The sequence below is a fragment of the Perognathus longimembris genome, chromosome 8 (genome assembly GCF_023159225.1).
Source record: "Perognathus longimembris pacificus isolate PPM17 chromosome 8, ASM2315922v1, whole genome shotgun sequence".
Taxonomy (NCBI): Eukaryota; Metazoa; Chordata; class Mammalia; order Rodentia; family Heteromyidae; genus Perognathus; species Perognathus longimembris.
In genome coordinates this window covers 66,216,224-66,226,916 of record NC_063168.1, presented here as the reverse complement: position 1 = coordinate 66,226,916, position 10,693 = coordinate 66,216,224, and the positions used below count along the sequence as shown (strand labels likewise).

The following is a 10,693-nucleotide window of genomic DNA, read 5'->3' as shown; positions in this document are numbered from 1 at the left end:
TTAGGAGTCAAGACAAGTGTTTGGAATAAGGAAGCCTCAAGCTGGTATGGCTTTTATGGATGAATGCTAGTGTCCCCTCCAAACTTACTCCCAGTGAGCCCTAATTCCTAGTGCGACAACATGGGGAGGTCCACTGGGTTTCTATGTCGCCACGGGGCAGGGTCCCATGATGGGGAGAAGAAGAAGAGACCAGACTTGGTGTTTTTCCACCTTTCAGACACAGTGTGAGAAGGCGTTTGTGAAGCCGCTGTCTGAGCTTGTACTCTGAGCTGGGCTTTTAGTCTCTAGAGCTGATCGCCTATTATCTTATTGTGGTTCGAAGCCAGACTGGGCAAAAAAGTCCATGAACCTTTTATGTCCAGTTAACCATGAGAAAGCCAGATGTGGTGCTGTGGCTCAGAGTGGCTAGAAAACTAGCCTTGCGCAAAGAAAAGCTCAGAGACAGCACCCAGGCCCTGGATTCAAGCCCCATGACTGACCAAAAAATAAAGTTTCTGTGCTGGTGGCTCATGCCTGTAATCCTAGCTTCTCGGGAGACAGAGATGTGAGAATAGAGGCTCGAAGCCAATCCAGGCAGAAAAGTCCATGAGACTCTCCATTTAAACCAGCAAGAAGCAGGAAGTGAAAACTGTGGCTCAAGTGCTAGAGTGCCAGCCTTGAGTAAAAAATAATAAAGAAAGAAAGAAGAAACAAATCTCCACTCCCAGGGATTTGGGGCTGGAGTGAGGGGCACAGGAACCAGGTGTGGGAGGAGGATGGACACGAGGCTGGCCCCGGGCGTCAGAAGGCACGGGGCAGGCTGAGCCAGGTAACCTTCCCAGACAACCGGCTGGGGAAGGCAGTGTTTTCTGGCCAGACCTGTAGTTTAGTACCCCACTGTGTAATTAAAGTATGAACAGCCAGGTGGCTGGGCCCGGGCTCTGTCTGTGGTAAAGCTGCCCAGGTCTGCCACTCTCCCCTCCTGAGCAGATGCTGTCCTCTGGACTTCATTCCCAGGGAGTTGAGCTGGGGGGTGGGGTTCAGTCTGCTGCGGGCATGGAGGGGTCAGACCCTCCCCAGGGCCTGTGTGTCTGGGAGCCTCAACCCCAGCAGAGGCCCAGCAGTCCCCTTCCCAGCCAGCTGAATTTCTGCTAAGAAGACTTTGTGGCTGAAGGGCCCCGTGCCAGGACGTCCCAGGGGGCATCCGAACGTCAGAGCATTGACTTGCTCTCCAACTCCGGGTCATGGGAAGATGCACTGCCTACCAGGACCACCCAGGGAAGACCCTGGTGGGGGAGTAGAACCAGGGTAGAGGTGGGGCTCCAAGGGTTCCTTGGCCTGAGCACAGGCCTGTTTCCTTCTAGGTGTTGAATAGAGGGCTCTGCCCCCCCCCCCATTTTTTTCAACTGGGGCTTGAACTCAGAGCCTAGCACTCTCACTTGGCTTTTTCCACTCATAGTCTGCCGTTCTACCACTTGAGCCACATTTCCAGTTCTGGCTTTTTGTTGTTGTTGTTGTTGTTACTTAGAGATAAGAATCTCATGGACTTTTCTACCCAGGTTGTCTTCAAACCTTGATCCTCAGATCTTCTTAGCCTCTTGAGTAGCTAGGATTATAGGTATGAGCCATTGGCACCTACCTAGTTAGGAAATTCTTTCTTTCATTTTGGGGGTGTGTGTACTAGTATTGGGGTTTGAACTCAGGACGTGGACACTGTCCCTGAGCTGTTTTGCTCAAGGCTAGAGCTCTACCACTTGAGCCACTGCCCCACTTTTGGCTTTTTGATGGTTAATTGGAAATGAGTCTTCTGGACTTTCCTTGTCTGGGCTTTCTTTGATGATCCTCAAATCTCAGCTTCCTGTATAGCTAGGAAACTTGTTGTTGTTGTTGGTGGTCCCGGGGCTTGAACTCTGGGCCTGAGCACTGTCCCTGAGCTCTTTTGCTCAAAACTAGTGCTCTACCACCTGATCCACAGTGCCACTTTCTGCTTTTTCTAAGTAGTTTATCAGAGATAAGAGTCTCATAGACTTTCTTGCCTGGGCTGGCTTTGAACTGGGAGCCTCAGAGCTCAGCTTCCTCAGTAGCTAGAATTACAGGTGTGAGCCACTGGCTCCTGACTAGAAAACTTTTTTTTTTTTTTTGCCAGTCCTGGGCCTTGGACTCAGGGCCTGAGCACCATCCCTGGCTTCTTCCTGCTCAAGGCTAGCACTCTACCACCTGAGCCACAGTGCCCCTTCTGGCCGTTTTCCATATATGTGGTGCTGGGGAATCGAACCGAGAGCTTCATGTGTAGGAGGCAAGCACTCTTGCCACTAGGCCATATTCCCAGCCCTAGAAAACTTTTTAAGAAGAGCTTTGCACAACTCGTTTTAAGCTTCTCTTTTTGGCTTCTAGAATTCTGATTGAGCTTGGGGAAGAGGACAGAGAATTGAAGAGAGGAGGCAATGGCAGAGGCAGATGATATGAAACTAGGATGAGAAGAATCTGGCCCAAACCCAGGGCTCTGCACACCTGGCCATCCAGGTTTGTATTCTCAAGGAAATAGTTTGGATATCTCATTTTCTGATATCTGTTAGGAAATAGAAGGCTCTCCAGAATTCTGGAACTTGAGAGAGTGACTATACCCTCCCTCCTGCCTCTGACCCAGCCCTGTGCAGAACCAGTTTCCCCCACAGACATACACTTTCTGTCCCTGCTGGGTCTATAGAGGGTATACTTGGATGAATGAAAATGCAAGACGAGTTTCATCAAGAGGAGTCTAACCCAATAGCCCAGGCTTGCAGGCTGCATAGGATAGGTGCACTGACAGATTTGCTTACATTTTTATTATTTATTTATTTCCATTTAAATTTTATTGTCAAGGTAATATACAGAGGGGTTATAGTCACATGTCAGGCAATGAGTACATTTATTTTTCAACAGTGTCAGCCCCTCCCTCATTTTCTCCCAGTATTTTCCCTCCCTACTATCCTCCCTGCCCAAGTTGTAAAGTTCATTTCCAACACAGTATCCAGTGAGTATCACTGCCTAATTGGTTCACCCTTTGTCCCATCATTTCTGTGCTTCCTCGTCCTCTCCCCAAATCAAATAAACTTATATACAAGACAAAGGGAACAGAAGCTGGTTGAGGGAGTGTGGGAAAGAACTCTTCCCCTCTTCCATCTGAGAGAGCTGGGCTTGTAGCCTGTGGTTCAGGTAACCCTGGGGTTTCCTCCTCAATTGGTGAAGGGTTAAATCCATGCCCAATGGTTTCAGGGCTGGTTTCTGCTTTGTATCCCTTCCCTCTTCTCTCTCTGAAAACAAGGTTAGTCCTACACCCTCCTCCCCTTTAGTTTTACTACTTTCTCTGATGACAAAGCTTATAGGCCCAGAGGAAACTCAATTACTGTGCCCCCTTTCTCTTTCCTCAATTACTCCCTAATCTATTAAAGAATACAACCTTCAGCAGGAACCTCCATAAATGGTCTTTAATCAAGGGAATTATCAATGTGATTCATCCTCCCTCAGGGCAGATAGGCAATTTATCTTTCAGCAAAGGGCACAGTGGCTTACTATGCAGAGCCCAAGAACAATAGCCATTAGTCCCATCTGTCCCCCAGAGAAGACGCAGCATTTGGTGTTAGTGCCCGGAGCTCTGACCCCATTAGGGACTTCTCTGCTGGAATCCCAGCATGCCAACATCTTAACTAAACTGGAGCAGGAAAGGGGGGTGCAGGACCCGCCAAGGGCCAGGCAGAACAGGGTCAGCGTGACCCCTCCTGTTTATGGAGAACGGCAGGGGCTGTCTGACGGCTGATCAATCTCTTTGCCCTTCCTCTTTCTTGCTCCCCCCAAGTCTCAGTCCAGATGTAAGGAGGGTGCCCCTAACTACAGAGGGCACATCCCTTAGTTTGCTGTGGTAATTGTCCAAGGCGGGAACCATATTCTTGGATCTGTACCATCTGGGTCTCTGCATCTGGCAACACAGAGGCTGCCCTACCACACGATGGAATCACAGGCCCCTGCAGGCCCAGAAATAGGGGCTCCAATCCACTTTCCTATTGTCTTTTCAGAGGAAAAGGCTGTTTTTCTCTTCCTCAGCCCAGCATGGGAGTAAAGCTGATCTTTCCCTTGACTCTTCTAGATTCTCAGCTCCAATTCCTTGCCTGGGCTAGATCTAGGTTTTCAGACCCCGGGGACTTTGGCTGTCACTCCCAGTGGCCTCTCTACACCCTCTGCTCTGCCTTGGGCAGAGCTGCAGGCCTAGAGTCCAGGGGCCCGGAGCGTCGCAGTAATAGTGTCAGGAGCCCAGTTATTTCTTTAAAAAACTTACAAGTACTTGATGATATAAAAGCAGTCTCAGACTCAGAGGATTATAGAAAAACCCAAATGGCAAGTTTGGAAAACACTTTAGAGAAAGCAGTCTTCTTTCTAGCACAGTAGCCACCTGAACTTTCTTTCCTGTAAGAGACCTCCCGGTGAGAAGGCCTACCCTTATGGTTAGCCCTAGGACTTCTCCTATCCGCTGGGAGACCACACTGCTTGTGAAGAGGGGGGCCCACGTGGTGTTTCTGGTGTATGAAACATAACCAGAAGTTAATTGTGTCACGTGTCTGAGTGGAGGCGGTTAGATGTTCCTATGTCATTCTCCAGTGCCTTCTTTCCTTCCAGCACTGTGTGTGTGTGTGTGTGTGTGTGTGTGTGTGTGGTGTGCTTGAACCCAGGGCTTTGTGCTCTCACTCAGCTTGCTTGCACTGATGGTGTTCTACCATTTGTGCCATTTTGGCATTATGCTGGTTAATTGGAGGTGGAGTCTCACAGATCTTTTTCTGCTCAGGTGGATTTGAACTGCAATCGTCAGATCTCAGTCTTCTAAGTAGCTAGATTACAGGTGTGAACTGCTGGCATGAGGTTCCCTTCTGGTATTGATTGCCAACAAATTCTTGGGTTGAGTGAGCAGAGGTATGGACCTGAAAGTCCTGAGCCACGGACACAATGCAGACAGGATGGTGCCCTGGAAAGACGTCCAAAGTACAGAGGACTTTACCAAAGAAAGAGATAGGCATGGAGCTGGAACTCAGGGCCTGGGCCGTGTCCCTGAGCTTTTTTTCCCTCAAGGCTAGTATTGGGCCTCAGCTCCACTTCTGGTTGTCTGGTAGTTAACTGGAGATAAGAGTCTCATGGACTTTCCTACCTGGGCTGGAGATCCTCAGATCTCAGCCTCTTGAGTAGCCACCAGCACCTCAGCATGTGTGGAGATGAATATATATGTATATATCTCCCGACCCTCCCCTTCCTTCACTTTTCTTAATTTTGTAAGATATACGTTGAATTTTTGATTACATTCTAAATGTGTGGAGATTTAAGGGCTATTTGTTACTGCGGCATAACTCAGCATGTCCTAGCCAATGTTTCCTACCTGTGTGCCAAGACCTGAACACAGGAGGTGCTCCCAGGAGATACTGCTACAGGAGATGGGGCAGCTCCAAGATGGGAGCTGTTGGGCTACTTGATGAGCAGATGTCAGGTAGCAAGGTCACTTTCCACCTTTCGTTAATTTTCTGACGAAAGTCTGCTTCTCTTTGCAGGAGGTGAAGTTCGTCCCGGACGCTCCTGTTCTTGCTGTGCTGATGGTTCATTGGAGAATCTCCTGGAGTGCACACAGGGTTGGCTCTCATTCTCTGTTTCTTGGTCAGTAAGAGTGGTGGACTGAGGTTTGCGTCCCCCAGATTCATCTATTGGACTCCTAAACCCCAACATGATGGTACTAGCAGGTGGGGCCTTTGGAGGTGATCGCGAGATGAGGGAGGGCAGGGCTTTCTGCATGGGATTGATGGCCTTACAGATGGACCCACAGAGAGCGCCCTCACCCACTTTCTGCAAGGTGAGGATACAGAGAGGAGCCCTCACCAAAACCAGCCATGTTGGAGTATTGATTTCCAAACACAGAGCTGTAAGAAACAAATTTCTGTCACTTACAAGCTATCTGATTTATGGTCCTTTGTTGAACCAGAAAAGACGGACTAAAACACAAGTTTTGAGCAGAAGTTTGGAGCAGGTTTGGGACAGTTACTTTTCTTTCTTCGTCTTCTTCTTCTTTTTTTAACTGGGGCTTGAACTCAGGGCCTGGGCTCTGTCCCTGAGCTTCTTTTGCTCAAGGCTAACACTCTATCACTTGAGCTACAGTGCCACTTCTGGCCTTTTCTGTTTATGTGGAACTGAGGAATTGAACCCAGGCCTTCATGCATGCTAGCCAAGCACTCTACCACGGAGCCACATTTCCAGCCTGAAAGTTGCATTTTTAGCAAGCTCCCAGGAGATGGGAGCTACAGGGGTCTGGGGTGACATTTTGAGAACAACTGCTGTGTATTTTCTGATACAGAGGCATGTTACCCTGCCAAACTCCTCACACAGAACTCTATGCTTTGAGCCTCCATGTCTGGGTCTGGTTTTGTTCATCCATAAACTGTAAACCACACTGAGCAGGGCCCTGGGCCTGACACAGGGCCAGGCCCAGGGTAAGTTGATGCTCAGTGAATACTTACTGAGTACATGGATGCCTAGAGTTTGAAATGTCCCACTCATCTTCAGGACAAGTCCTAGAAAGCTTACACTGGCCATCCCTTAAGCGCCAGGCCTGGCCACAGCCCCCAGGCACGATGGAGAATGGATGCAGCGGGAGGCCCATGCTATCTCCAGAAGGGCTCTAAGTGGGTGTGTGGGAGCTCCCCCGGCTGTTGCTTTATAGACCGGGTTTGGCAAGCCCACTCCTGGAGTCAGATTATGGATGGTGACCCTGTCTCACACCAGCCAATTCTGACTTCTGGGAAGGATAGTGCCTTCCGGAGTTCTGCACACACAGACAGGCCAGCTCATGCTTGGCTGCATTGCTGATGGCGTGGGCTCGGCTTCCTGGGGGCTCTGGGCCAGGTCCTCTACTTTTCTGCCTGAAGTCGATGCATCCTATCTCAAGTCACTGATGCCTCTATCGTGTGTTTATGGGACTCCTGTGAGTAAAGCGGCCCTGCCGGCGTCCTGTCTTCAGAGAGCCTGGGCAGCAGGAGCGCCCTGCCCACAGGGGTGCAAGGCCACCAGGCCCACCTCAGAGGGTCCTGTCCTGTCCTGTCCTGTCCTGTCCCCAGGAGAGGACTGGCCCTGCTGCGTGTCTGCAGCACTCAAACCCTCCTCTCCTCCCCTGGCTTTCTCCCTCTTCTGCTTCTCCTCAGTGTTTAAATGTTTATTATGAAAATAAACACACAGAAAACTTGGGAGGATAAAATAACAAACCTCATACATCCATCACCTACGCTTCCTAGTTATTAACATTTTGCTAGAGTTGTTTTATCTATTAATTCCTTTCCTCCCTCCCTTCTTCCCTCCTTCCCCTCCTCCCTCCCTCCTTCCCGTGCCTCCTCCCTCCCTCCTTCCTTCCCTTCTCTCTTTCTTTCTTTCCTGTGTATGAGTGCTGGTACTGGGACTCAGGGGCCTTAGTGCTCTTTTTCTTCTTGTCCTCAAGGCTGGTACTTTCTCACTTGACCTAACCTCCTTTTCCAGCTTTTTTTTTTTTTAAATTAAATTTTATTGATAAGGTGATGTACAGAGAGGGTATAGTTACATAATAATGTAGTGAGTACATTTCTTGTCCTATTTGTTACACCCTCCTTGATTTTTCTTCCCCTTCCCCAGTTCAGATAAGCATATATGCAATATCCAGTGTACCAGAATCCAGCGTAACCTCCCGTCCCAGCTTTTTGCTTCCAGCTCCTGGTGAGTGGTTCTGCTTCAGAGCTCCGAATCCTGAGATCTGCCTATCCAGGCGGCAGTACAGGTTTGTGGAAGGAGGAGACAGTGCTGAAGGAGGGAATGGCGCTGCCATATGGGAGTCATACCAGGCACGCGGTGGGGGTGGGGGGGACACGCACAGGCAAACGGGTCTCTGGGGAAGGAGCTTTGAAGATGAAAATCAGTGACTCACAGGCCACCAGGGCTTTGGGTGCTGTGGCTGGCCTTCCCTCCCTGATTGTCCAGGCAGCCCCCGTCGATGGGGTGCTGGCCCTCCCGTCTGCGCCCCGAGGGGCCCCTCCCTGGTAACAACTTAGGTTCTGCCTGCACTTGTGCGGTGGCTGGCGTGGTCTCTGCAGCTGCGGTGACAGCAGCTGTGACATTGTCCAGCTCCACCCCCCTCCCCACACACACACCCCGCTCGCTAAGGAGCTGCAGCTCTGCTCTGAACACCTGCCCTTGATCCGGTAGAACTTTCCATGGGCGGGCCCTGGTGGAAGCGTTCCAGCAACGGTGTAAACGGGAGGTGACGTCAGAGCCCGTGTTGCTGATTTGTGTACACTGACTACTACTTACGACGCACTGGACATTGCTTTAAGCGCTTTGCATCGATTCACACAGTAAATGTGCACTGCTCTGAGACGATCTGAAGAGGTAGGTACTACTCATTCTCCACTGTACAGATAAGGAGGCTAAGCACAGAGACGCATCACTTGTTCAAGGCCACACAGCACAGGGATGGGCTGCGGACTTGGGTTTGTACTCTTAAACATGCACTGTATTAGTAGCAGACAGGTGCTTAGATTGCCAAGCCAGGGTCGGGCATTTTCTACTCCTAGACTTGAACTCAGGGCCTGGGTGCTGTGCCTGGGCTCTCTTTCTGCTCAAGGCAAGTGCTCTACCATTTTGAGCCACAGTGCTACTTCCTGGTTTTCTGGTGGTTAATTAGAGAGAAGAGTTGCACGGACTTTCCTGCCCAGGCTGGCTTTGAACCGTGATCCTCAGATCTCAGCCTCCTGAGTAGCAAGGATGACAGACGTGAGCCCCCAGCCCTGGGCTTCGTTTCCCATTGTCTTCTACCTCCTTAGGGTGGAAGACAAAAGCAATTCCCAGCAAATGGAGTGCCAGAGGTTTCTGCCTCCCCCAGCTCTGCTTGCGACCGGGTTCAGGGAAGAGACTGAATGTGTCACCTGATGTGCTCCAGGGCCGGCCTGCTGGCGAGACAAAGCCCAGGCCGGGTACCAGGGCCGCCCTGGATACCACCCAGCTCCAGGAGGCCTGGCACATTGGCCGGCTGAGGGCAGGCAGCTGCCAAGGCAGCCAGCGGGCTGCATGATGTGGCTTCTCTGGAAACCCATCAGTTGCTTGGCGCAGATGCCTTCCTTCCTGGTGAGGGGGGCTAGCATTTCAGAAAGCATCCGAAGGCTCTGAAAGGTGAAACTCAACTTCTGCACACAGAGCCATGTTCTGTGCACAGCTAGGATATTTTCCTTGGCCTCCAAGGGAAGGGTGTGGAGATTTCCCAGTAAAGGATTCCTGAGCCCTGGCTGAAGCCGGACCAGTGGGTGGGCACGGGGAACAGGGCGAGGCCTTCGAGATGGCAGAGTGCACAGGGCCCTCCGCGTCCTTCCTGCGGGGATGGGGCAGGAGGGAGAAGGGAGGGGAAGTTTCTGGGACTTTACTGAGCCGGGCATGGCACAGCTGGGAAGGCAGTCACAGCCAAGCCTGGGGTGGAGGGGGTCTCCCTCTCCCCTCCTCAGGCCGAGCAGACAGCCTCCTGTCCCCCAGTAATGGCGTTGGCCATGGTTGGCAGGGCCAGGGCACCCCATTCTCCAGCACATCAATCCTGGAGCAGGTGGAGAGGGGAGAGAAGGTTAGGGGGGTGAAGAATAATGGAGGTAGAAGCGCAGAGGTGGCCCTGTGCCAGGACGTCGCAGGGGGCTGGAAGAAAGATCATTCGCTATTTTATTTTATTTTATTGCCAGTCCTGGGCCTTGAACTCAGGGCCTGAGCACTGTCCCTGGCTTCTTTTTTTTTTGCTCAAGGCTAGCACTCTGCCACTTGAGCCACAGCGCCACTTTCTATATATGTGGTGCTAAGGAATCGAACCTAGGGCTTCGTGTGTGTGTGTGTGTGTGTGTGTGTGTGTGTGTGTGTGTGTGTGTTCAGTATAATTCTTTTTTTTTTTTTTTTTTTTGGCCAGTCCTGGGCCTTGACTCAGGGCCCGAGCACCGTCCCTGGCTTCTTCCCGCTCAAGGCTAGCACTCTGCCACTTGAGCCACAACGCCGCTTCTGGCCGTTTTCTGTATATGTGGTGCTGGGGAATCAAACCTAGGGCCTCGTGTATCTGAGGCAGGCACTCTTGCCACTAGGCTATATCCCCAGCCCCAAAGCCTACAGCACCCGGTATTCCCAGGCGGTCTCCCATCCAAGTACTAACCAGGCCCGACCCTGCTTAGCTTCCGAGATCAGACGAGATCGGGCGCGTTCAGGGTGGTATGGCCGTAGACTCAGTATAATTCTTGAAGCCCTCCCTCAGGAGGTCAGGGTCAAGGGCCATTGTGGGGGGCTAACCCTCTGGGTTAGCCCGGCATGCTGCCATATGTTCAAGGTAAACAAGACCCAGCAAATGAAGTAAATCCTAGATTACTACTTCAGATTACTACTGCAGAGAGGGCTTGGGACACAGGAATAAAATAACCAGCAGGAGTTAATGAATAATTAGACATTCATTCTCTGTGAGTGGAAACTAATTAAACTGTGCCCGGGTGGACGGGGAGCTGAGCTGCACACATTATGCCTCAAAGCGATGGGAAGGAGCTGTCCCTGCCTGCCAGGCTAACCTTCTCACCAGGACTGCGGGACCCACGTGGATGACTAAGAGCTTTTAAAAAATGTCTATAAAGGCAGCCACCAGTGGCTCATGCCTGTAAGCCTTCCCACTCAGGAGACT

General features: G+C 51.1%; 1 non-coding gene across 1 annotated transcript; it reads right to left on the bottom strand.

Moving 5' to 3' along the window:
* Window positions 1–10,131: 10,131 nt before the first annotated feature.
* LOC125356938 lies at window positions 10,132–10,250 on the bottom strand. The gene has a single exon (XR_007211984.1). It is a non-coding gene; the product is annotated as a 5S ribosomal RNA (ribosomal RNA).
* Window positions 10,251–10,693: the final 443 nt, after the last annotated feature.